General features: G+C 41.0%; 1 protein-coding gene across 1 annotated transcript in view; it reads left to right on the forward strand.

Annotated features, from left to right (window-relative positions):
- Positions 1-25,263, forward strand: part of LRMDA (leucine rich melanocyte differentiation associated) — a 1,013,179-nt gene that overhangs the window by 961,679 nt on the left and 26,237 nt on the right. The window lies entirely within an intron of this gene.

Genomic DNA, 25,263 nt, shown 5'->3' on the forward strand with positions numbered 1-25,263 from the left:
GGAGGTTTATATCACAGTTTGTCATTCGTCTTCCGTGGCAAGCGGATGCAATAGAAGTTACATTTTGAGCATCTTTTTTATGCTTCTTGATAATGCTTAGTGTTTGCATGAGTCAGGGTTAGTACAGGACCTGGGCTTCTCTTTATATCATGATTAGTTTTATCTAGTGACTAGTTCTGTATCGTAATTAGCCTTTCATCATGGATCTGCTCTGGGTATATCAGTCCTTCATTATGGATAGGTGAATCTTTTTATTATGGATATGCCAGTGCAGTGTTGTGGATCTGTGTGAGATATATTCTACACATGCATGGTCAGTGTGGCTGCAACAAGTTGTATCATTCCATACACATTTTCCCAAGTTTCTATATGTTGTTTCAGTGTTCAACTAGTTTCTTTTAAATATTTATTTATTTTATTACAAAGTCAGATATACAGAGAGGAGGAGAGACAGAGAGGAAGATCATCTGTCCGATGATTCACTCCCCAAGTGAGTGCAACGGCTGGTGCTGCGCCGATCCGAAGCCGGGAACCAGGAACCTCTTCCGGGTCTCCCACGCGGGTGCAGGGTCCCAAAGCTTTGGGCCGTCCTCAACTGCTTTCCCAGGCCACAAGCAGGGAGCTGGATGGGAAGTGGAGCTGCCGGGATTAGAACCAGCACCCATATGGGTTCCCGGTGCGTTCAAAGCGAGGACTTTTAGCCGCAAGGCCATGCCGCCGGGCCCAGTGTTCAACTAGTTTTAAAATATTTTCTAGTTTACCTTTTGCTTTCTTCTTTGATGTGTGATTGTAATATTTTACTTACAAACGTTTTCACTGTTCACTGTTAATTTTCTCTTATTGATTTGTGGTATAATTCTATTTTGGCTACAAAATATACTTTGTATATTTTTAACAAGCTCTTATAGGTCAATTTATTTTTAGATTTTTAAAATTCATATCAGAAAATTAGATATACAGAGAGAAGGAGAGACAGAGAGGAAGATCTTCCATCCATTGGTTCAGTCCCCAAGTTGCTACAACAGCTGGAGCTACACTGATCCAAAGCTGGGAGCCAGGAACCTCTTCCGGGTCTCCCTCACAGGTGCAGGGTCCCAAGGCTTTGAGCCATACTCGACTGCTTTCCCCAGGCCACAGGCAGGGAGCTGGATGAGAAGCGGGATTGCCAGGATTAGAACCAGCACCCATATGGGATCCCAGCACATGCAAGAGGATTTTAGCTACTAGGCTACCACCCTGGGCACTATAGGTCAATTTTTACTTGTATTTTTTGTGTCAATTCTAGTTGTTTTCCTACTCCTGATCACAATTATTATCTCCTATGAAGTATCCTGAAAAAGCATATTGGGAAAAAAAAACCCTATGCATGGATTTCAAAAAAATTTTTTTACCAAACCATCTTTACTGTCTTTTTTTTTTTTTTTTTAAGATTTATTCATTTTTATTACAGCCAGATATACACAGAGGAGGAGAGACAGAGAGGAAGATCTTCCATCCGATGATTCACTCCCCAAGTGAGCCGCAACGGGCCGATGCGCGCCGATCCGATGCCGGGAACCTGGAACCCCCTCCGGGTCTCCCATGCGGGTGCAGTGTCCCAATGCATTGGGCCGTCCTCAACTGCTTTCCCAGGCCACAAGCAGGGAGCTGGATGGGAAGTGGAGCTGCGGGGATTAGAACATGTGCCCATATGGGATCCCGGGGCGTTCAAGGCGAGGACTTTAGCCGCTAGACCACGCCGCCGGGCCCCATCTTTACTGTCTTTTAAAAATAACATTCATTTTAAAGCCAGAACCACATTAAGAGAGAGAGAACTTCCATGTGGTGGTTCACACTGGAGCTGTCTGTAGCAGCCAGCGATGAGCCATGCTGGAGCAACGGGCTTTGGCCAGACCTCCCCGCAGGTGACAGGGGCTCAGAGAATTGGGTCACCCCCACTGCTTTTTCCAGGCTGTGAACAGAACACGGATTGGCAGGAGGGCTGCTTGACGGGAATCAGTGCTCAGAAAAGATGCCATGGTCACCGGTACTTGCTGCACTCACTGCACCCCAGTGCTGCTGCCTAGCTTGTCACTCAGTTTTCCACAATATTCATGAAACACTTGTGTAAATTCTTTTCTGAAGATGGAAATGTTTGCTTTTGACATTTAAGTTCATGATCCATGTTTGATGAAAATTGTATCAAGTTTATATTAATGATGATTTCCTTTTGTTTCGGTCATTTATTTTTTTGGATAAATATCCAAATTCCCCAACACCAGTCATGGTAACTATTCTTTCCCCTCTGTTGATTTGTTTGCATGTCTGCCAAAAATAATTAATCATGCTTGTGTAGAACTTTTACTGAATTCTGTATCCTACTCCATTGACCATCTGTACTATTCTGATTACTCATCCTTACCGTTGATAGGAATGGATCTTTCACTTTGTTCAATATTTTCTTTTCCATGGAAATCCACTAAGTTTTTTCAGTGTATATAAAGACATTTGTATTTTCTACACATTAAACAAATCATGTCAGGAGGTATTGACATCCTTGCTATGTTGAGTCTTCCAGTCTGTGGACATGATATGCTTTTCCAGGTGTTTGCATCTCAGAAAGTACTTTGTAAGTGTTTTTGCAATTTAAATGATGCACACCTTTTACTTCCTTAAATTCATACCTATGTATTTCATATCTTTTCACTGTGATATTTCATTATTTATTTCAGATACCCCTTATCTACTGTCAGTATGTAGAAAGTACAATTGATTTTTTTTCATATTGATCTTGTGTCCTGCTACCTTATTAAACTCATTTGTTAATGCTAGGAGTTCTTTTATAGAACCATTGGTGTTTTCTGAGTAGACAGTCATGCTGTTTTCTAATCAAAATCATTTTATTTTCTTTTATGATGTCTATGCCTTTTACTCATTTTATTCCTTGACATACCACTTTTTAAGGCTTATTGGTTGAAACAGAGCCTCAATCTGTGATAATTTAGTGCATCTGTTGATCCAGTACCCTCTTAATGTTCTAACTTAGTGCCCCATGATTTGGCAGATTTTCTATTCTAGCCAAAGGGCACTTCATGTGCCCTTGACGATTGTTCCCTCCATCCTCTCGGGTGATTTTCTTCTAGTCGTCTAAAAGAGACTCAGATGGTTTCCTCACACATAAGCCTTCCATAGCCTCCACTGCTGTCTTGAGGGGGAGATTGTGTCATTTCCTGGACCTTGAGGATGCACTCATCTCCCTGTGAGCTTGGCTGCTCTGTTCTCCATCCCAGCTCCATGTCTCCAATTCAGGGGGACTCTGGGTTCCACACGGGCCTCCTACTCTGTTATGACCTGAATCTCCGCAGTAGGGCCACCCTGGAAATGACCTCATGTGTTTGCCTCATCTAAGGGCACAGTGTCCCACGTGTAGCATTTGGGAGTGTCCTTTCAATGATTCTGCCCAGTTTTTTTTTTTTTTTTTTTTTTTTAGTTTGTCTGAGGAAGGAGTAAGTATGACCCATTTTATTTTATCTTGGCTGTAGATGAAAGTATCATAAGTTTCTATTTTGACTTGGCATTTTGTTTAAGTTAGTTGGCATTTGATGATATTTCAGATTGTATTATCTGCTTCTAAGCAAAATTGTCACATAGGGCAAGCCATCCTTCCCAGGAACTTGTGAGCGTTTTTTGAATCTCTTCACCCTGTAGCTTCCTATGAGGATTGTCTTTGGAACTTTATGAATATGGGTCTTTGTCACACCAAGGAGCAGTGAGAGAGCACTGAAGTGGAGTAGCAACAGAGAGAAAGCATATATTGATAGGATGACGGCGATTGTATAGTAGTCTAAGAATTTGTATCTGACATCACATATTTCCTGGATATAACTTTATGAGTTTTTTACTGTCATGGATGTAGTTTTTTTCTATTAATGTTTTTTGTTTTCATTCTGTTGTGTTTTCAAGCAATTAGAACACCCCAGTGTGGACCGCAGTTTCATAACATATGCATGCCTGGGTCTATGTGACTTCTATTTGTATATAAAGTCCCTACTTTGGGTCAGGATTCCAAAATTATGAAATTGGAGAAATTACCATTGCTTGTGCCAGTTTTTTGTTATGGGAACCTTAAAGATGAGCATGAAAAATGTTCACCCTCGTGAGACAAGTCAGGCGCTCCGCCCCTCTTCCTCTCATGCCTTTCCACATCCTGACAGCGCCCCTGCCGCTCTTGCCCATTTGGTCCCGTTCAGGACAGCAGTGGTGAAGCTAGCCCCGTGTATCCTTGCCTTCCTGTTTTGGTCACTTTTTTTGAAGAGACAAACCAATAAGCAAACTTGCATTTTGTACTGGTCCCAGGCAGTGCATCTGTAATTCAGTTTAGTCGTAGTGGGTTCTTAATGGAAACCATGCAGGGAAATAGAGGCAGCTCTCTAGCTGACATTGCATTTGAGTTAAAACCTGGCATCTCCCCACTGCTGACAAGTCCGACAGCTGGAGCAGCAATCACCTCATCTCATCTCTCAGCTGTGTCTCTCCTGGCTTTTGGCATCCTTCCTGTCTACATTTCTATCAGATGAGCACTTTTCCTTGGCAAGGACTTTAAATACCTTCAACTTGTTTTATCTCTTCACTGTAGCCCTTTGCCCTCCGATGCCATTCTTCATATGTGTGACTGGAAGGTATTCGCAACAAATTAGTTAAGAATGCAGCTTCACAAAGTAGTTTCTTTCGGCCTTCTCCCCTTGCCTTCCTCTCCAAAAATATAACTTCCTTCTGAAAAGACCTCCATGGGTACCGCTTCATGCTCGAAGGTCTTGCACATTGGAGCAGTTGTACATTTTTGAGGATGACACTGTCAGGCTAACTCTGCCTTCATCCTTGTTCTCGTTGGCTTTCGTTCATTTGTGATAGTGAAGAGCTTGGAGTTGTGAGCAGTATCAGCCAACCTCAGAGGCTTTTCATCAGTCACCTCCAAAACCTGACTTGGGAGGTTCTTCGGAGTGAGTGACAGCTCTCAGAGGCTGCGCTTGAGCTGAGTGGAGAGAGTTCATTTAGTTTTAGTACTTTCATTTTCAATGCAAAACTAAGCCTAGAGACAGAGGGTGGTCTACAAGGACTCAGGGGTGGAGTACGGGCTTTGACTACATGTCCCCCCTTATATGTAATAATTATCACTTGCCTGACATGCAAAGCCCTTTAGTTTACTTCTGATCTTTTCCTGTATGGATTTTCAGCTTTTTGAGAATTCTTGGCTTGATGCACTGAGGGTTGTAAAAGAATACATGGCAGTGGGCCCAACACAATAGCGTAGTGGCTAAAGTCCTCACCTTGCACACTGGGATCCCATATGGGTGCCAGTTTTAATCCTGGCAGACCCATTTCCCATCCAGCTCCCTGCTTGTGGCCTGGGAAAGTAGTCGAGTACAGCCCATAGCCGTGGGGCCATGCACCTGCGTGGAAGACCCGGAAGAGTCTCTGGGCTCCTAGCTTTGGATTGTCACAGCTGCTTGGAGAGTGAATTATCAGATGGTAGATCTTGCTCTCTCCTCCTCCTCTCTGTAAATCTGACTTCCTACTAAAAAAAATGTTTAAAAAAGAATACTTGGTAGTAATATAGCCCCTTAAATGGTGAAAATAAAAATAACTGGTTGTTCAGTAAAGAAAAAGGAAAACGAGAACTGGTGGTGTGGCCTGGAGAGTTAAGTCAAGGATGAGAATGCCTTCATTCTTGATCAGAGTTCTTGGATCGAGTCCTACTTCTGCTTTTGATCAGGCTGATGGTTAGTGCACCTGGAAGAAAGCAGCTGGTAGTCCACATGTCCCTGGCCCAGTCACCGACATGAGACCTGGGTCGTGTTCCTGGATTTGGGTCTTGCTCTGGCTCAGCCCTGTTGAGTATTTGAAGATGAAACAACAAATAGAAGACTCTGTTCTCTCTATCACTCTGCCTTCCAAATAAATACCTGCAACTTTGCCAGCTGCATAGATATGTCTTCCCTAGGATACCATCAACCCTGTGGACCAAGCATTGCCATCATTTTGTTCAGCCACAGTGAGTTCTCCTTTGACACGTTCTCTTCCTGGTTAAGCGAGAAAACATTTCTTTTTTTTTTTTTGCTTTGCCAGTGAATAGGAAAACACATTTAACAAGTAACTAAGCACTCCTCATCCCCAGATTTTATTTTGTAAAACCTACAGAGTTGGAAAGGCATGTACTCCAGTGGGAAGACAAGTGAAACAAGTTTTAGTATTTACAAAGCCTCACCATGGGCCATGATTTTAAGCACTCTCCATGTACCACATAGTGTTCTTTCAGAAAAACATCTTTTCTGTGATATGATGCATCTAAGATAAGAGTCACTCATTGGGTAAATGACGGTCCAGTTTTGCTGTGTTTTCAAGGTTGTGCAATTGTCACCACCATCTAATCCTAGGACATTGCATCACCTCATAGCAAATCTCATATCAATTAGTAGCTATCTTCCATTCTCTCTGTCCCACAGATTTTAATTTCTTCTGGGTGTGGGGTTTTGGGGTTATGAATTTATTATATAAATTATACAGCATGATGTTATATGAGTTGATTCTTCGACTCCGTATGGTTTTTTCCCAAGTCTATTCTTATTGTGCCTTACATCTTTTTAAAACTAAATACCAATCCATTGTATGGGAATATTACATGTTGTTAGTCTATTCATTAGCTGACGAACATTTGAAACTCCACATGGTATACTTCTGACTTTCCATTTTGAGCTAGTTTCACAACGTTGAAGTCAGTAGAGAGAGCTTTCATAAGGCTTCTCCCCTTTCCCCAGATTTTAACATTGCTATAATAGTGTTACCTCTTCTGAGCAGCTCACTGAAAATTCCTGCCTTGTTACACTGATAATATTCTGGTACATAAGCCAACAAAGGGACTCCCATTGCATTTAGTTTTCACCCTGGTTCCTTTTAGTCTGAAGCACTTCTGCATTATTTCTTTGACTTGAAGACTGACATTAATGAAGAACTTGACTAGATGTAGAGTATCCTCCCATTGGAGTTTCTTAGATGCTCCCTCATGAGTCAGCTGAGGCAGTTGACAGTGGTTATGTGTCTTTCAGTGCATTATTTTAGAAGGCCTATGATCTCACTAAAACCCAAACCTGGTAATATTAACTTTGGTTATTCAACTAAAGCGGTGTCTGTCAGAGTTCTGGAAAAGTTTCCAGTTTCCTTTGCCTTTAATAAGTATCTTGTGGGTAGATACTTTAAGACTACTTCAGTGTCATTATAATGCCATTCATCAATTTTAACATTTATTGTTATTATGTTATTGCAGTGGTGTTTGCCAAATGGTGATTTTCTACTAACATCTTTGCTTCTACAGTTATTTGTTAAAATCCAACTCTAAGGAACAATGTGTCATGAGATTAACAGAAGTTTGCCATTTATGTATTTGATTATTTATAATATTAGAGTCTGCATTCTTATTTTACTCTGAATTATGTAACATTAGTATTATAGTTTTTAAGTTGAGTTGTTCAAGACTTGTTCCTTGAAAGATCCTTGCTGTATTAGTCATAATTTCGGTATTTGAACTAAAACATTAGAGGGATGCTACTTTGGAAGATTGATTTCAGCTATAGTCTTGAAAGTAGGTGCATAGTCCGAGATCAGGATGGGCCCATAGTCTAATGTCTGTTGGAGTCTGACATGGGCACCACAGGTGCAGAGGAACACCGCATGGTAAAACAGGAAGCAGAGACAAGGATAATGCTTAGCTTATAGTAGAAATAGCTCTCTGTGCCCCAAAGATTTGTCAGGAGGCCTACCTCTAGACACTAATTGGATGAAGCTTTCACTCTGAATCTGTCAGCTACTAACATTAACCCCCTCACCATTAACCTAGTGATTTGAACATCTATGTGAGTTGGGGACACCTCCGTTTGATTCTCAACTTTTTGGTTTTTTTACATGCCCCCTTATGTACTATGCTGTTTGTTATATCCCTTTCCAAGTTTAACTTGTAAGCTTCTTGCTCTTGCTCCACTCGTGGAATTAGGAATTTCCTCCAAGGAAACCTAGTAATTGTTACTGGAGATAATTAGGAACATGATCCTGAAGTTATTTCATACACTAACATTGCTTTGCTTCCTTGCTGTTTGTTAGTTAGGTGCAGTTAGCTATCCAATTTTGTTAATGAGCTGAATCTTCAAGACAGTAATGTACATAGGGTTCCAAGATTGAAAATGGTGTGTAATTTTCCTAAGTTCAATGTCCATAGTTAGGGTTAACTGCACTAAGGGTTGGGAAAATGTATACAAATATCTCTTCACCCTATCTTCGTGCCACTCAGCTGTGATGATTAAAGAGAAGGAAACATGAGCAATTGTCTAGCATTGCATCTGTCCCATACCGGGCACGCACACACAGGTTGAACCTCGCTTGTTTATTCAGTAAGCATTTGTACACATACGTTTGTAATGAGCACTGAGATAAAAGTACTGTAGGTTGAAAAAAAATTTAAAGGTGGTTTCTGTCATGTAGATACTTGTAATTGAGAAGATAAAACTATATTGCATGTCGTTTCAAGTGAACATTACAAATGCTGAGAATTTTTTGGGATGCGAGGTCTAAGATTTTGGAGAATGGAAAGTTCATTTTTGGACAGAAGAGGCATTTGAGCTGAGCCCTCAAAGATGATGGCATTTAAATTGTCATGGAAGAATATGGGAGGCTGGAAACCTGGCATTCAGTAATAGTTCAGGACCACTCATTTGTACATCAAAAATAATTGCAGGGATTGGAGGCAAAATTTGCTGCTCACATGCACATTTTTCATGTGTAAGCAAATAGTGTCCAGTGGGAAGATGACCTCCATCCTACTAGATATACAAGAAATGTGAATACACATGTACTCAGTATACTAGCCTATAGACCTGACATATTTTGTGATATGTACATTTGACAACAACTGTTGAGGAATATATTACACCAGGGAGAGATGATCTTAGGTATAGGTAGAATTTGAGGTGCTTGTTAAATTTTCCTGAAGTTTCTAATGTTCAGAGTCACAGCTGTTCTTGAGTCTAGAAAATTATCTGTTGTCTAGGCAGGAAAATTATTAACACATCATTTGGAACTTGGTGTATATAAATCCATTTTCATTGGTCAAGAAAATTATCGAATGATGTATACCTGCTTTATTTTTCTAATTTGTTTAAATACTGATTTATTTGAATGGTACAGTTACAATGGATGGGGGAGACAGAGACAGACTGAGAGAAAGAGAGAGAGAGAGATCTTCCACTTGCTGATTCAATCCCCAAATGGTTGTAATGGCTGCGATGACCTGGTTTGAAGCCAGGGGCTGCTTCTTGGTCTGCACATGAGTGATGGGGTCCCAAATACTTGTGCCATCTTTTGCTGATTGCCCAGGCATTATCAGGGGGTTAGATTGGAAGGGCAGCAGCTGAGATGCACTGGCACACATATGGGGGACTGACATGACAAGGGCGGCTTTACCCACATGTCACAGCAACAGCCCCCACATGCCTTATTTTGATAACTTAATTGTAAGTTAAAATCATTAACTTTATTCCTAGGAACATGTTCATAAATGCTGTGCAAACATCCTGAACATTCAGAAGTTGTTTGCCAAATGTTGTTTATCAGAATATATACATTTTCCAGGAGAGGCTTAGAGTTGGTGTGAGAATCTTAAAATGTTCCATGGGGCAGTGTTATGTTGTATTGGGTAAAGCTGTTGAATGAGACACATCTCATATGGGCACAGGTTAGAGTCCTGGCTGCTCAACATCTAGTCTAGTGGAAGATGACCCAAGAGTCTGGGCTCCATCATCCATATGGGGACCAGATAAAACTAGCTTCATCTTATCTCAGCACTGAGCACTGCTACCACCTGGGGAAATGAACCAGCAGATCACACCTCTCTCTCTCTCTCTCTCTCTCCCTCTCTCTCTCTCTCTCCATACCTTTCCTCTGCTGGGCAACTTTGACTTTCAAAATAAAAGAATTTTTTAACCTTTAAAAAAAAAACCTCCCTGAATTACAGGTATTCAAATTCTTGTGGCAGAGGGCTCTGTGGTCAAGGGCTCTGCTGCCTAATGTAGCCAACTGTCATTCATGCCCATTCAAATTCAATTAATAAAAATCAAGGTTTACAAGGCGATTCATGTGGTTATTGTGCTTTGCACTGCTAATACAGGATGTGGTTTATGTCATGGCACAAAGTTTAGTAACGCAGGATTTCAAGGTGCTTGTTCTGGATCATTGGCACAGTCGGGTTTTGTGAGAAAGCAGATGACTGGGCCCCACCCTGACACACTGTGATCCCATCAGTACAGGATTGAGAATCTGTAACCTTTAGCGAATTTTCCAGGTGCCACTGATGTTGCTAATTGAGGAACCTCTGTTTGAGTGAGAATCAGTGGGATACACGAGATGAGCTAGGTGGATGGCAGGTAGACCGTGTCATGGAGGAGAGGAGAACTTTTGTCATGAAGACTCAAATTAGTGGCTATTGAGTTACCATTCTGGACAAGATCTGGGGGTCTGTTTCTATTCTATATCCACTCAAGCATAGTTATACATGTCTCATAATCAGTGTTGACAGGTCAGGTGGGAACCAATGAGACTAAATCTTGGAATATTCACTGTTGAAGTATAGCTTCAGGAAAGATGTCTGCTTTAGGGACAAAACAAAAAGATGCTATGTAGAACATGTACAGAAATGGAGAAGTGGGTGGAAATGAGGCAGGGCCTGCAGACTAAATGTCTAGGCCAGGAGTCCAAAAAATATGTGGGTTCCTGTTCTTCTAATTGCAGTCTCATTGCTCTGCATACACAGGAAAACCAGGTTAGGAGTGTGGTTGATAATTATCCCATAGCACAAACCATGATGTGTTGCTGTCTCCTGTGAGGCAAAACAAGACCCTGCAGTCCTTACCAATAAACAGGCATCACTGTGAAAGTTTGTGGGGGGGGGGGAGGAATTAAATTAAAAGATAATGTTGACTTTCCATGAATGGCTTGAAGACCCGTGGGAGGACTCGGGCAGTAACTGCCAATCAATTGAAACATGCTTACTATCCTGGACATGAATATCAGTGTTCAGCGAGCAAGTGTGCGTCAACCAGAAAAGAGAATATTAAGTCACATTTGAAAGCACGTTGTAGCCTCATTTCTAACAGTTTTTCTGGCATTTCTTGAAATCATACTACATTGGGACTTGCAGACAACCCAGAGAGCTAAGTATCCATGCTGATAGACACAGCATGGGAGGGATCCTGCTTTCTGAAGCTAGACCATGAGGTGATAAATGACTACAGAGTCCTAGCTTCACTGACTTTTCCATAATGAGAATTATTTTGTTCTGCTGCTGGCACTGAAGGGTGACTTGGCAGGATCACTGCATGGGAAAGATCTGAGAGTGGAAATTGTGCCTGAACACACAGGGACTGCCTGTGTGAAGGCGGCTTTCCATGAATCATCCTCAGCATTGTTCCCTTTTGCCCTTGCCAGAGGCACAATAGGCCACTGCTTACTTGTGTAAGGCAGACACACTTAAGCCGCACTGAATGACATGTAGAGTATGTGTATGGGGCTTGGGAATTGGCTTCAGTCTGGATGATCTCAAGCTGAGAACTCCAAGTGCGTGACTCAGGAGCTAAGCATGGGACTAAAGGAGCACTTTGAGCTCAAGTAGAGGTGTGGTGTGCTCCAACCAGGCTTTGGAAGTAGCTGAATCGCCCGAATCCCCAGAGGCTGATGTGTCAGGGTTTTAGGACTCTGGTGATCACATATGTTTCTTTCCTTTTATAGGATAGAAAAGTAAGGTTGATCCTGGAAAGCCTGTAGTTCCTAACTCAGGTTTGAGAGAATGACAAAGTTGATCTTACATGTTAACTGTGCATAATGAAAAGAGTTCAGACAGGGAGTTTAAAACAAAATTCCATTTCTGGGGCTTCCATCAAATTTTGATGTGGCTTGTTAATGTAAGCAAACTGCATGGATGGTCTAGGGTGCCTTCCTCACCATGAAGAGGATGGCACTATTTTCATAGTTCTGTGGAAGAAATGGAGAGGCATAAACTTTGAGTTGAGATCTTCCAGAACCAGTGACCTCAGATGTCATTACCTACCTTACCTAAGCGCCAACCATCATCCCTTCTGGAAGACAGACTTGGTCCCACTGTCTCTACTAGATATGCCTTTCATTTTTCAGCAATTGTGCCAAGACATACACACGAGGAGATGAATTGTGTTCTCTACAAATGGTATAAGGGCAACAGGCCACAATGGAAGAGTTTTTGACCCCTTCCTTGTAATATACACAAAAAATAATACAGCATGGATCAGATATGAAAACTAGAACTCTTGAAATATAGGTGTAAGTTTTCATGACTTCAGACTCAGTAAAGCCTTCATAATTATGATATCAAAAGCAATTCAACCAAAGAAATCAGTGACATTTGTTCTTTTTTTTAAAGATTTATTTATTTTTATTACAAAGTCAGATATACAGAGAGGAGGAGAGATAGAGAAGAAGATCTTTTGTCCGATGGTTCACTCCCCAAGTGAGCGCAACATCCGGTGCTGTGCCGATCTGGAGCCAGGAGCCAGGAACTTCCTCCAGGTATCCACACGGGTGCAGGATCCCAAAGCTTTGGGCCATCCTCGATTGCTTCCCCAGGCCACAAGCAGGGAGCTGGATGGGAAGTGGAGCTGCCAGGATTAGAACCAGCACCCATATAGGATCCTGGTACATTAAAGGTGAGGACTTTAGCTGCTAGGCCACGCTGCCGGGCCCGACATTTGTTCTTAATTGGAGGATAGTAGAATTAATGGTTCCTTTCTTAAAATATATCTTATTTTTTTAATTTATTTTATTTTATTACAAAGTCAGATATACAGAGAGGAAGAGAGACAGAGAGGAAGATCTTCCGTCCGATGATTCACTCCCCAAGTGAGCCGCAATGGCAAGTGCACGCCGATCCGAAGCCGGGATCCTGGAACCTCTTCTGGGTCTCACGTAGGTGCAGGGTCCCAAAGCTTTGGGCCGTCCTCGACTGCCTTCCCAGGCCACAAGCAGGGAGCTGGATAGGAAGTGGAGCTGCCGGGATTAGAACCAGCGCCCATATGGGATCCCGGCGCATTCAAGGTGAGAACTTTAGCTGCTAGACCACGCCACCGGGCCCAAAATATATCTTATATAACAATGAGAGGAGTTGGTGGTTCCATGCCATTCCATTTTTTTCCCCCAAGATGATGTTTTAAGAGCGAAGATAAAATGTTACAACAATTTATTATTTGTTGGTCAGGTGTCCATATTCACCATGTTAAGGTACTGGATGCTAAGACTAGGAAGAATTAAGGTGAAACAGTAGATGTACAGTGTCTTAGTGGACAGTTTGAACTGGTGGCAGTGTCCTCTGGTTCTTTATAATGGGCGAGGACAATGCATTCTTCTTCAGCATCTGTGCTGCAAGGTGCTTGAGTATTGCTTGTGTAACTGTCAGGATCTGCTTTGCTTTTGATGACATAGGCATAGGCTACTAGGGACCCTAGACATTGATCTGTTTCAAAGAGTGTAGGCCTCCACAAGGTTTGTGGCAACTGATGTTTACAGGACTACTGCTGACTGGACCCATGGACTCCACAGAGGATCTGCTAGCCTTTTGCTTCATGCTACTATTGAGTCAGTGCTGGATTTATGCACAACCAGTGGTCTTAGGGCGAGAGTCACAGTGGACGCTAGAATCAAATCATATATGTTTATTAGACACAAAGAATGCTCAGGATGAGACACGTGACCTAGGACACATGCTAACTTCAGCAGCTTCCCAATCCAGTGCTCTTGATCTTAGATGCCAGTGTTTCAGTCTAAGTTGGTGAAATATATGATAAAAACTTGGAAGGATTCAGTATGTTAGCCCACAGGCACCAAAAGTACATACTTGTAAGCAGGCAGCAGAGTTGGTGAAAAAAATAGTCCAAGTGATAGGAGTAAGTACCTAGGCCATCCTGTTCACTGGATCTGTTGTCTGGTGGTTAGCCAGGAGTGGGGTACAATTAACCATCCCATTCCCAAACTGGCTCTGGAGTCAAAAGTGATGATGTCACACAAACAAGAGGGTGTACAAACATTCATTAGTGACATGAGCACAGGGCAGCCATCCATGCTGGTCAGTTTGGCTTGAGTGAAGGAAGGGGCTCCATGACTTTAAGAGCAAAGGTTTTGTGTGGTGAAGGGGGTGTTGCTGAGGAGGTGGTTCCCACGTGTAGACCAAGACCAAGGTTTGCTGAATTTGAATTGTCCCACTGGTCCTGAGGGAGCAGACACCCTAGCCCTTTGATTTTTTTTTAAAATCAGTTCTTCCCCTCATGTAGGGTGGAGGACAATGAGGAGATGTTTAATTGTGGAATTTAAGTGCTGTCAGTAGGCAAAAATGAAAACAGGCCATCAGTCACCTATCAGCACCATAAAGAATAATGCTGTATCATTTCTGGTACACTCCTCTCCATGTCTGAAGAAATGAGCTTCCAGAAAGCTAGAAATACAGATACCAGGCATTTGTGCAAATATGTTTGGGCACTGTCGTAACAATCTCATCTATAGAAGTATAGACACTCTTGTAATGCATACTTCTAGAGTGCTCGTTTAGGCTTTATGATTAAGAGAGTGCAGGCATAGGAGGAAAAACAAGGCTTTCAGTACCTTGCAAAGACAATCTCAACTTGCTGTATTTGCCTCTTAGAGTTGCTGCAGACTAAGAAATAATATTCTTGAATTGCTGTATTTGCTTCTGGATTTGCTGGGTTTTTATCTTTGGTTTTTAACTTAGGACTTAATCTGATATTGAAATTTCAGAGTATATGGACATGTGTGCTTTTTCTTGGAATCTGAGAGTCCATGGACAGCTAAGTGTAAAATGTTTCAGAATATGCCGTTCAGATAAACTTATAAAAAAAAAGCTTATAAAAAAAAGGCTAAATAGTACAGCTGTCAAAAAGAAAATAGTTTCAAAACTTTTAATTAGTTAAATGATTGAAAAATTCAGTGGCATAATTTAGCATTGATTGAAAAATTCAGTGGCATAATTTCTACTGAAGTATTTTTTAAAATGATAGACATATATTACAAAATCTAGCAGATTATACATTCCAGTATTTATCCTTTTGAATATATCTCACATCAACATAGTTATTACGTATATATTTTTGTGTCAGTTAGAAATAAAGGAAGTAATCAAAGGAGAAAATAAAAAGTTACATTGAGCTGAAGTTAGAAGGAAACTGATGTTTCCACCAAATCTAAATTTTAAAATATGGGAATAAATTATTACACCTATTGTAATATGGGGAATATGAATCTCAAATGCATTTATTAAGTGTAGCCCTTTAATAAGTTTTAGGGTTGACAGCACAGATCTTTGTTAAAGAGAGCTTCATGACGTTAGGATGTCAGTTGCCAGGGTTGACACACAAGACCTCACAGAAATTAGCAATTACTCAAGAAGATTTCACCTAGGAGTTAATGAAAGAAACCAATTAAAACCTCCAACTAAAGCAGGTACCAGCATAGATTTATAATCTGAATGTGCCACTAATCTGTATAAAATGATCAAAGAAATAAAAATGACAAACAATGCAGTAAAATGCTCAAAAGAGTCAATATGGAAAATATCTAAATAAAACTTTATAAAAATTAATGTGTTTAGAAAGCTCAACTAAATAAAATATATCACTGAGAAGAGACTTGGAGGGAATAAATAAGGAACTCTAGGGAGACTGTGCCGAATGCAGCACAGAAATAGAAGAAGAGGAAAATTGCGAGAGGCTTGATGATGGAGTAGTTAGAATGAGACAGCTTTCTCTTCAGGACTTCCAATTTCCTGAAGGAGACACAGGAAAAAGAAAGGAAAAAAATACTGGAAGAGGAGCTAATTGAAAAATCTTCAACATGCTGAGAACATTCAAGGAGCACCTAGAACACACAGGATACATTTTTCTATGCTCCAACCAAGCAAGAGTATTGAAACTGCAGAACACCAAAGACAAAGAGAAGATTCTGTAAGTAGCTAGAGAAACAATCCTCTACATAGTAATGACAGAGCCAAAAAGCATATTTCTGACTCTAATTAGAACCAAGGAGACATATTCACATTTTCAGAGAACTAAGAAACTAAAGTGGAACTACCTTGAGAGTGAAATTTTCAGTAGTGAGTGCAAAACAAAGACTTACTGATATGTTCACAATGGAAAGAATATACTACTAGCCTAAGGTGCAACCATGAGGAACCCTTGGATTTGGACCTGAGAAACACTAAAAGTGTCAATGGAAGGAAGGTATAAAATGGATTAAAGGAAGGATGAATAAACCAATGGTGAACATGTGCATTTAATTTTAACATTTAACCAAAAGACCCTGTATCAAACCTAAGATTTAAGGCAGGAAGAACTGATCAGAGCTAAATTATTCAGACAAAGGATTTGAGATCCTAATTTTAGACTTCTTAATCAGCGATAGGCACAGCGGCCACCTGTCTTGCAGGCATCCTTTATGAACTCTGGATTGAGAGAGGCTGCTCCGCTTCCAGTGTAGCTCCCTGCTAGTGTGCCTGGGAAAGCAGCAGAAAATGGTCCAAGTCTTGGGTCCCTGCACCTGTGTGGTTTGGGGAATGAACTAGTAGATGGAAGGACGTCCTCTCTGTTTCTTCCTCTCTCTCTGTAACTCTGCCTTCCAAATAAATGAATGTGTTGTAAAAACTTTAACACAGACACACAAATTATAACCCAGCAGACAATTGAAAATAGAAGGGAAAAGACATGTTAAAAAGCAGGGGAGTAGAAAAATAACCTTTGAAGATGTGAACAAATACAAATATACCTGAAGGGGCTAGCAAAGTCAGTGTCAGTGTAAGTGGACTGCACTTGGTGGTCAGTAGGTTAAATATTTTAGCAGTAAATGGACCAAACCTTAAGGTCACAGAGTGGGAGAAAATATGCCAGGTACTAATAGAAGAAATAGGGATTGCTATGTGAAAAGTTTCCATTATGTTCATGGGAAATAGGTGTTATCTTTTTATTGTTTTTAACTTTGAAACATGCTTGCATTTATCTGTAACTCCTAGCATTCTAGACATCAACCATTGATGGAGAAATGACTAAAAGTGGGTTTAACATAGAATGCTTATTTTTTAAAAAAAATTAAATTTGTATGTACCTGTTATGATATCCTATTTCATTGAATCTAGGATACCCAGGCTTATAAGATACACTATTATTTTGCCACTGCTGTGAACAACCAGAGACTGCAATTGTAGTATGATAAACTACCTTCTTATATCCCTTTGAAGATATATTCATTTTAGAGATGTTAAATATAGAAGTAATTTGGACCAGTAATTGATGCATATCATATAAATCAAGCATTTGAGTAATATGTAATGAATGATTGCATTTATAAGGAATATTAAAATCTACATAATAGTGCAAGATCTCAAAATATTACATTTGTGATAGGTCAAAGAATTAAAATAGTAAGAAGTGTAAAGATATGAATACAATTAACAAGATGATTGTAATGATATAAATAGAAGTTTATTCAGTTACATAGCACACTTTCTTTTCAAGCCCACATGGAATTTTTAAAGGATTTGTTTGTTTTTTATCGAAAAGGCAGATTTAAAAGAGAGGAGGAAAGACAGAGAGAAAGATATTCCGTTCTCTGGTTCACTCCCCAAGTGGCCGCAATGCCCAGAGCTGAGCTGATCCCAGCCAGGAACTTGGAATTTCTTCCAGGTCTCCCACATGGGTGCAGGGTCTCAAGGCTTTGGGCCATTCTCGACTGATTGGGCACAAGCAGGAAGCTGGATGGGAAGTGGAGCAGCTGGGACACAAACTGGTGCACATATGGAATGCTGGTGGTTTGAAAGAAAGGATTTAGACACTTGGCTACAGCACCAGACCCACACATGGAATATTTTCAAAACCACGTTGCACCCTGGAGCAGGTATTGGATGTAGCAGTTGAGACGCTGGTTGAGAACACATTCTATATCAGTTCCCAGTTCAAATCCTGCCTCCTTTCCCAATTTCTGCTCCTGCTATTGCAGACCTTGGATGCTCAGGTCTGGTGACAGTAGGCAGTTGAGGGAGTGACTCAGTAGGTAGAGGCTACTCCTTCTCTGTAACTTTCTCTGCTTCTCTTTCAAATCCATTATAACAGATTTTGAAAAAATGTGGTATCAGATGCACATTCTCTGCCCATAGTGCTATGTTAGCTTTGTAATGAATATTAAAAAGTTAAATAAAACCCCTGTATGTGTGTATATTTAAACAATATAAAATATTGCAAATATAAAAATATATTCAGTGAAAAGTTAATTGTCCTTCCAATACAGATTGTCTGTCATAGGTAAAACTCATTCACAGACGTCTGACAAGAGCTGGGAAAGCATTGGTTTTCTTTGCTTGTTTTTAGAAGGTATTTGATAACTAGTGCAGAGAGCTGATAATTTCAACTTCCTAACAGAATAGTTTAGTTCACTGTGTGACCAGAAACTACACATTACCATTGTTTCAAAATAACTAAACGACTCTTGTTTGTAAATGTTTTTCTTTGAGGCCTCATGCACCTGAGCATGCTCAGTTACGTTTGTTCGCTCTTGGTTTCCCCAAGTGCCTTTGGAGACATTGGTGTTCATGTTGATCCGCACGGGATGTGCACCACAGTGGAGTTAGCAACCCTTATCTGTCCTGTTAAATGGCTTTTTGTTTTGTTTTGCGTGAGTTTTACTTGTGGATGTTGTTTCTTAAGTAGAGAATGAAACTTCTGATATGGCCAACTCTGGAAATATTTCCCTTGTTATTTCTTCGTCTGGGTTGATGAATCTTACTGGAGATCAGAGAGCCAGAGGTCATGTTTGCTGTGGCTGGGCTAGAGTCACTCTGCTCATATTTGACTACCTGTTGAAGATTTCAGATTCATTTTGTCTAACTAGCATATACGAAAGAACACTTTACTCGCTTGCTGATAGAACATGGCAACTTCATCAGTCTAGGTTTTTAATGGAATCCACTAGTTTTATATTATACTGTTGACCCTCCATTCAGACTGTTTTCAGACGTTTAACATTTGTAACATTGCTATTTAGAAGATAATAATTATCACTCACCCCTATTCTCTACCTTGTTTCCTTTCTTTTTAAATATTACACATGCTTTTCCATTTTCAAATTATCTCAACTATTTTTTAATTTACCAATATTAGATGCAGAATCACTTCTTAATATTAGAAAACATAAACTAAACACATCTCTGCTGTGTGTTTTTTTAAATTTCATTTTACTCACAAACTTGGATAGGTATAAAGTGGAATGCTTGGGAGCAAAATGCATTGACTATTTTTGGAAAGGGTCAGGTAGAATGGAAATACTTAAACTGTCACATGAGCAAAGATTTGCAAGTTTTATACAGTGCTATTTATTTGATATTATTTCCCTAAAGTGCCTGGTGTACACCAGCTAGACCAGTCTCTTCATTATTCCACATTCTGAGGCTCTGCTTAGCAAGGAAAATATTCTTTCTCTTCCATTCTGTTTATTAAAATCTTTTGTTTAAGGACTCTTAAAGTCCAAAATCTAGTTCCTGCCATACAAATCTTCCTTTCAATATTCATAACTTTCCTTTTCTCCTCTGTTCCACAGACTTTAAATATTTTAGAACTCTTTTCAATTATAAAAGCAACAAATCAAACTGTTGGAACATTTGATAAATATGTATTTTATATAATATTAACTCTAAAGTATGAATTAAATTTTCTTTTTTACCATATACATGCGCACACATATATATATATATACATATATGGTAAAACATAACATATGCATACATATGGTAAAACACACACGTGTGTGTATGTATGTATTACAAATACATAGGCGCAGCAGAGTTAACTTAGAATTGTTTATGTTCTTCCAACATTTCAGGCTGTTCTCTATTTCTGCATTTCATTCATCAATACTGTTTTAATGGCTGCCTAGTATTCTACAGAGTTCATGTATTATTGGGCATTTCATCTTCCCATTCCTACCTGCTCCTTGTAACAAAAACCTCTGCTGTGAACTTTGTAGTTTTCTGCTCCCAGGGACATTCTTTCCTTAGATGGACTTGAGGCCTTGGAATTCAAGGGAGCAGTGGCCAGGGCAGTGTTAGGCTCTCAGTAGGTGTCATCAATTGCCCTTGCATCTGCTAATTTCCCATGGTAGAGCTCTGGGACCTCAGTAACTTTGACATTCCTAGATGTCATCATTCTTTCTTTGATGACTGAAGGCGAGTTTTTGCCCCTAATTCTGTGTTATGTTAGCTTGCTGGAGTGAATGGCCAGGTCCTCACATAAGGCTGTGACAATGAGTTCCCATACTCTTCATGCTCTCCAGTGCCCCCAACCCCCAAGAATGACACAAGTAATTATTTTCCTTCTGTATTTACTTCTTAAATAAATTATATTCTGCATATAATTTCTTTAATACCTAAAACTCAAGGTCAGCTTCCATAGATGGACTTGGCAAGCCCGTTTGTGGAAGATCATCTCCAAAAGTCCTCTTCACCTTACCTACAGAGATTGTGTTTATTCTTGGGATTCACGGGGCCTGAAATTTTCAGTAAGCTATTTTCAGAGTTTGCTTAGGTCTTCAGGCACGTTTTGTTCTAGCTCTTGTTCATTTCACAAGATACCTCTGTCATTTTCTGGGCTCGACCAAAAAGAAGACCAGATAAAGAATATAGCCATGGTCCTCTATAACTAATGTTCTGGGATTCTAGACAATCCCTTATCTCCATAGGGAAGTGAAAGGCTACTGTACTAGAATTTTCCTATTGTCCAGAGGTTACGGCGCCTCTCGCGTCTGCTGGCTCTGGATCAGTGCAGTGGATATGATACTGTCGATAATAACTGCCGAGTGCGTGAACAAATGAAATCTGTGCTTAGGCTGCATCGATCAAGTGTTCTTCGAGTATTTATGGAACTCCAGTGAGGTGCAAAGCCCAGTATGCTAGTTCCTAGGGAAAAAAAAAAAAAACAGATGTAGTTCAGGGATCCTGTTCATGGCAGAGGGCTGCGTCTTAGTGGCCTTGAATTTCAACCCAGTATATGCTTGGACAATTCATGGTCATTTCTTTGGATATTTTTCTATCACACCCTACACCAGCCAAATCAAACTCAAACTGTGTGTTTGTATGTCAGCCCCACATCCCCACAAAGGTCCTGAAAGGGAGCTGTGTACTGACTCCTGGCGAGGAGCAAGATGGCTCCAGATGGACGCTATTGTAAGGGCTTGCTTTTATCTCAGGTTGTAAGCAGCCTGAGCGTTATATTATAAATGGGTAATTTACCGCCTCCTCCCCTTAGCCTCTTGTGCCATCTCTGTCTCTTTCATAGACGTTGTTGTTTCCAAAGGTTACCAGTGTGCCTGGTGCCTTTGATTGTTGTGGGCACTGTCGACCAGCAGAAAGAGTTGTCGCTGTCGCCCTGAGCATCTGCAAATGGGTCCCTGCCAGCCAGCCGTCTTCCCCAGATGTCGCCCAACTGTAAGTGTGTGTGTATCTGTGTACACGCACGTGCTCACTGCTCACTTCTGTGATTAGCCATAGAGAGGCCTGGACGCTGAGCTCTCCACTGTAATGATTCATCCTTAGTAAATAATGCCCCCATGTGCTTTATTCTCCTCTAACCCAGCCCAAGCACACGCAGTCTCCCCTTTCCTTTCCCCGCAAAGTGCCTTGTGTGTGGAATGGCCTCTCACCAGGGTGCTCCCTCCGCTGATGCTGTTAATATGCATTTTAATATGCATTTTGTGTTCCGCCCAGGGGTTCAGGAGGGCACATGGAGAAGCCAGATGGTTTACCTCTTCCCTCAGGAAGCGCGTCGCTATTTAGCTGGGCACCTGCCCAAGAACAGGCAGGGTGAGATTCCACAGTTTCAGGGAGAGGCGGTTCAGATGCCACCATTCCTGAGATGGCAGCTCCAAGTTCCTGCAGGCTAGAGACTTTTCCACTTCACTGCCACTCGTTGTGGTTTTCTGCCAGAAATGGCATTTTAGGAGATCTTAGCAAGGGAGTGAGAAGGGATGACTGGGAAAAAACAGCCCGGGTTATTAACTGCCTCGGTTCAGACGAGAGTTTCCGTTCCTTTCATCCAACTGGAAGCAGAAACCATAGTCTGCGGATTGAGAGAAGAGAGCGGACAAGCTCAGCTCGGTCGTGTGCGCCCCGAGCTTGCGTGCTTTCCCTCGCCACTTGCTTTGGGTTTTTCACGTTCCTTCCCCTGCTGCCGACCTCAACTTTTGCAAAACCAAGCCGTTTAAGTGGCCAGACCTGGGGAAGCTATTTGTATGCAGCACCAATTTCAGGATCTGTTCTCAGCCTGTGCCGAGTGAAAAATGGGCTGCATTTTCTTGATAGCCCATGTGGTTGTAAAGAATAAATGGCTAATGAATTACAGATGAACATTGACGCAAATTAATCTTCCCGCTGTCCCTGGGTTATATGGCAGCCATTTAAAAGTTTAATCAATACACTAAAGTTGAAAACATGCAGGCACTGCAGTTGTTTGGATGTAATAAACATCAGAGGCAACCGGGAGGTTTGCACCCAGTCCATGTATCATAATGACAGGTATTTATGTTTAATGGACTAAATATTTTTTATTGGAAGGGAGCAAATGTCAGCTTAACTTTGTGAGCCCCGCATTCAACTTCCCTTTGAGGTTGGTGAAAGACGGCTGACGTGTCATTGGAAATGAAATGTTGAAGGGGGAAAGAAAGCATGAGAGAGACAAAGGAGGCTGGGGAGCCACGGGGAGCTGTGGTGCCACGCTAACGGGGTGTAGCAAGTCATGAATGCTCACGCATACTCTGATATTTCTAATGTCACTGTAAAATGGTTTACTAGGAACAACTTTAATGGTTATTAGTGAAGGCAAGTGCCCAGGTCTGCCAGATATCCCGTTCCATGCAGGCTTTTGTTTGAAAACTCTTGAGCGGGTCATATTGGCTGGAGATTTATCATGCGTCTTTTTTTTTCTTCTTTTTTTTCTGGATGTAAAAAGTGGGAGAGAGAGAGTGTGATGATGCTCAGCCCTGGGATTCCATAGATCTTCCCTCTGAATGCTGTCTGATGGCTTTAAATAACCATGTGTTCTCTTTCGGAATACTTATATCCTAATTACTTTGCAAGTCGATATTTCGTAGCACTGCTGTGGGTCTGGTAGGACCACGGTGGCAGAGGAGAAGGGGCTTTGCTGGTGGCGAAGCCATCTTGTCGGATAAAAAAATGCCTGAAATAAAGGGTGGGAAGTGGCTTAATTGGGGCAGGGAAGTACAACCATGTTCAGATTGTTCTTTTATTCTAAATTAAAAATTGATACAAAGTGTTACATTTGTGGAGTGCAGGACCATGGGACAATGATATACACTTTCTAAAGATAATTAGAAAAGGTTTAGACAATGGTTTTAATGTCCCTTTTGCAACCAATTATCTTGAATCCTCTTCAGTGATTGGTGACACACTCAATGGCAAAGTTTGGAAGATGATCATTCAATAGATATGTCACTAGGGTCAGACAAATTGCATTCTGTATTTTTTCTTAATGAGGAGAACTTGTGCTGTAATTGGCACAAGTTGTATCATACAATCACAATCACAAATTGTATGACTCGGAGGAAACTGGTATTTTGACATTAATTCAACAAATGACTTGGTTGGTCCTTCTATATTCTCCAAAGAGGTAGAAACATTGCGTTCTGAAGACTAAAGCTAGGTGCGGCTCCGTGGTTATCCTCCCGTAACCACCGCCCCTACTGTTCCTGAACTCCTCTTGGTTTTTTAGCTTAGATGGTGTCAGTGTCTTAGAAGACTGGCTAATTTACTTGTTCCTTTGTGTTGACTGCTTGTTGATCTAAGCTCTGCAGCAGAGGTGGAGAACTAAAACATACTTCTCTCTGCTGCTAGAATCCCACGGCCATGGCCCACAGTAGGTTATTGTACATGATACTCAGGTGAACAGAGTCCTATTCTTTGCTTAAGTCTCTTATTGTCATAGTTAGCATCGTCTTTTGATTGCTTGTTGCGATTTCAAAGCACCAGGTTAGTTTCACATAGACTGTGTAACCCTTGCAGGTAGGGGTTAGGATCCCCATGTGACAGAGGTAAAAACTGAGGACTAGAGGGTGTAAGCTACTTGTTTATAGTCACTTTAATTAGGAGCAATCCCCGAATGAGGAGCCCGGTCTGTTCATCAAATATCAGCTGTGAGATACCTAAGTCCTTATCCCTCTTCTTGTTACTGGTGAGTAAAATCTCGCCAATTTTTATTGTAGCAAAAAATCATTTTGCATTAATTACTAGTTTTACTTTACTGAAATCTCCCCACTTAGTGATCAGTCCATGACTCAGTGTTGCAAGATCTGTTAATGGACAGGAAGCTTAGGTAGACACGCCCCACTCAACCCCTACGGTCCTGAGTTATGGATAAAGAACACTCATTGACATTAACTATGTCAACATTGGCTACTTGGTGATGGGTGCTGTGATCCTCAAATATGCATTTTCTGTGTTATGTGGAAAATGCATGAAACAATGGCAAATAGTGAGGAAAGCATATCAGAACAGATGCATATTAACCTGTAAGCAACAGAAATCCAACAGTGATCTCAATGTGTAGGCAGTTAGTCTCCTCACACTGCACTGAGAATGGATGCTGGCAGAGGATGAGTTCCAGGGCCTCAAAGTGTAGGTAGGTAGGCTCTTTCTGTCTTACTGATTTTTAAAAAGATTTTAAAATGTTTATTGGAAAGGCAGATTTATAGAGAAAGAGAGACAGACAGATCTGCTGGTTCACTCCCCAAGAGGCTGCAGTGGCTGGAGCTGAGCTGATCTGAAGCCAGGACCAGGAGTTTCTTCCATGTCTCCCATGTGGGTTCAAGATCCCAATGTATTGAGTCATTTTCTACTGCTTAACAGGCAGGGAGCTTGATGAGAAGTGGAGCAGCTGGGAAATGAAGCAGCACTCACAGGGGATCCCAGCATGGGCAACGTGAGGATTTAGCCAGTGAGATATCATGCCTGATCCTGCCTTACTATGTGCTGTTTGTCAGTTGTAGCTTCTCAAAGCAGCCGTTACTGCTGTTTGTATTATTTAGGATCCTGGAAATTATTTTTCATCTGAACAAAAATCCTGGAGATGCTTGCCTCTTTGTTCCTTATTGGAAAATAGCATA

This window comes from Ochotona princeps, chromosome 13, assembly GCF_030435755.1.
Source record: "Ochotona princeps isolate mOchPri1 chromosome 13, mOchPri1.hap1, whole genome shotgun sequence".
Lineage (NCBI taxonomy): Eukaryota > Metazoa > Chordata > Mammalia > Lagomorpha > Ochotonidae > Ochotona > Ochotona princeps.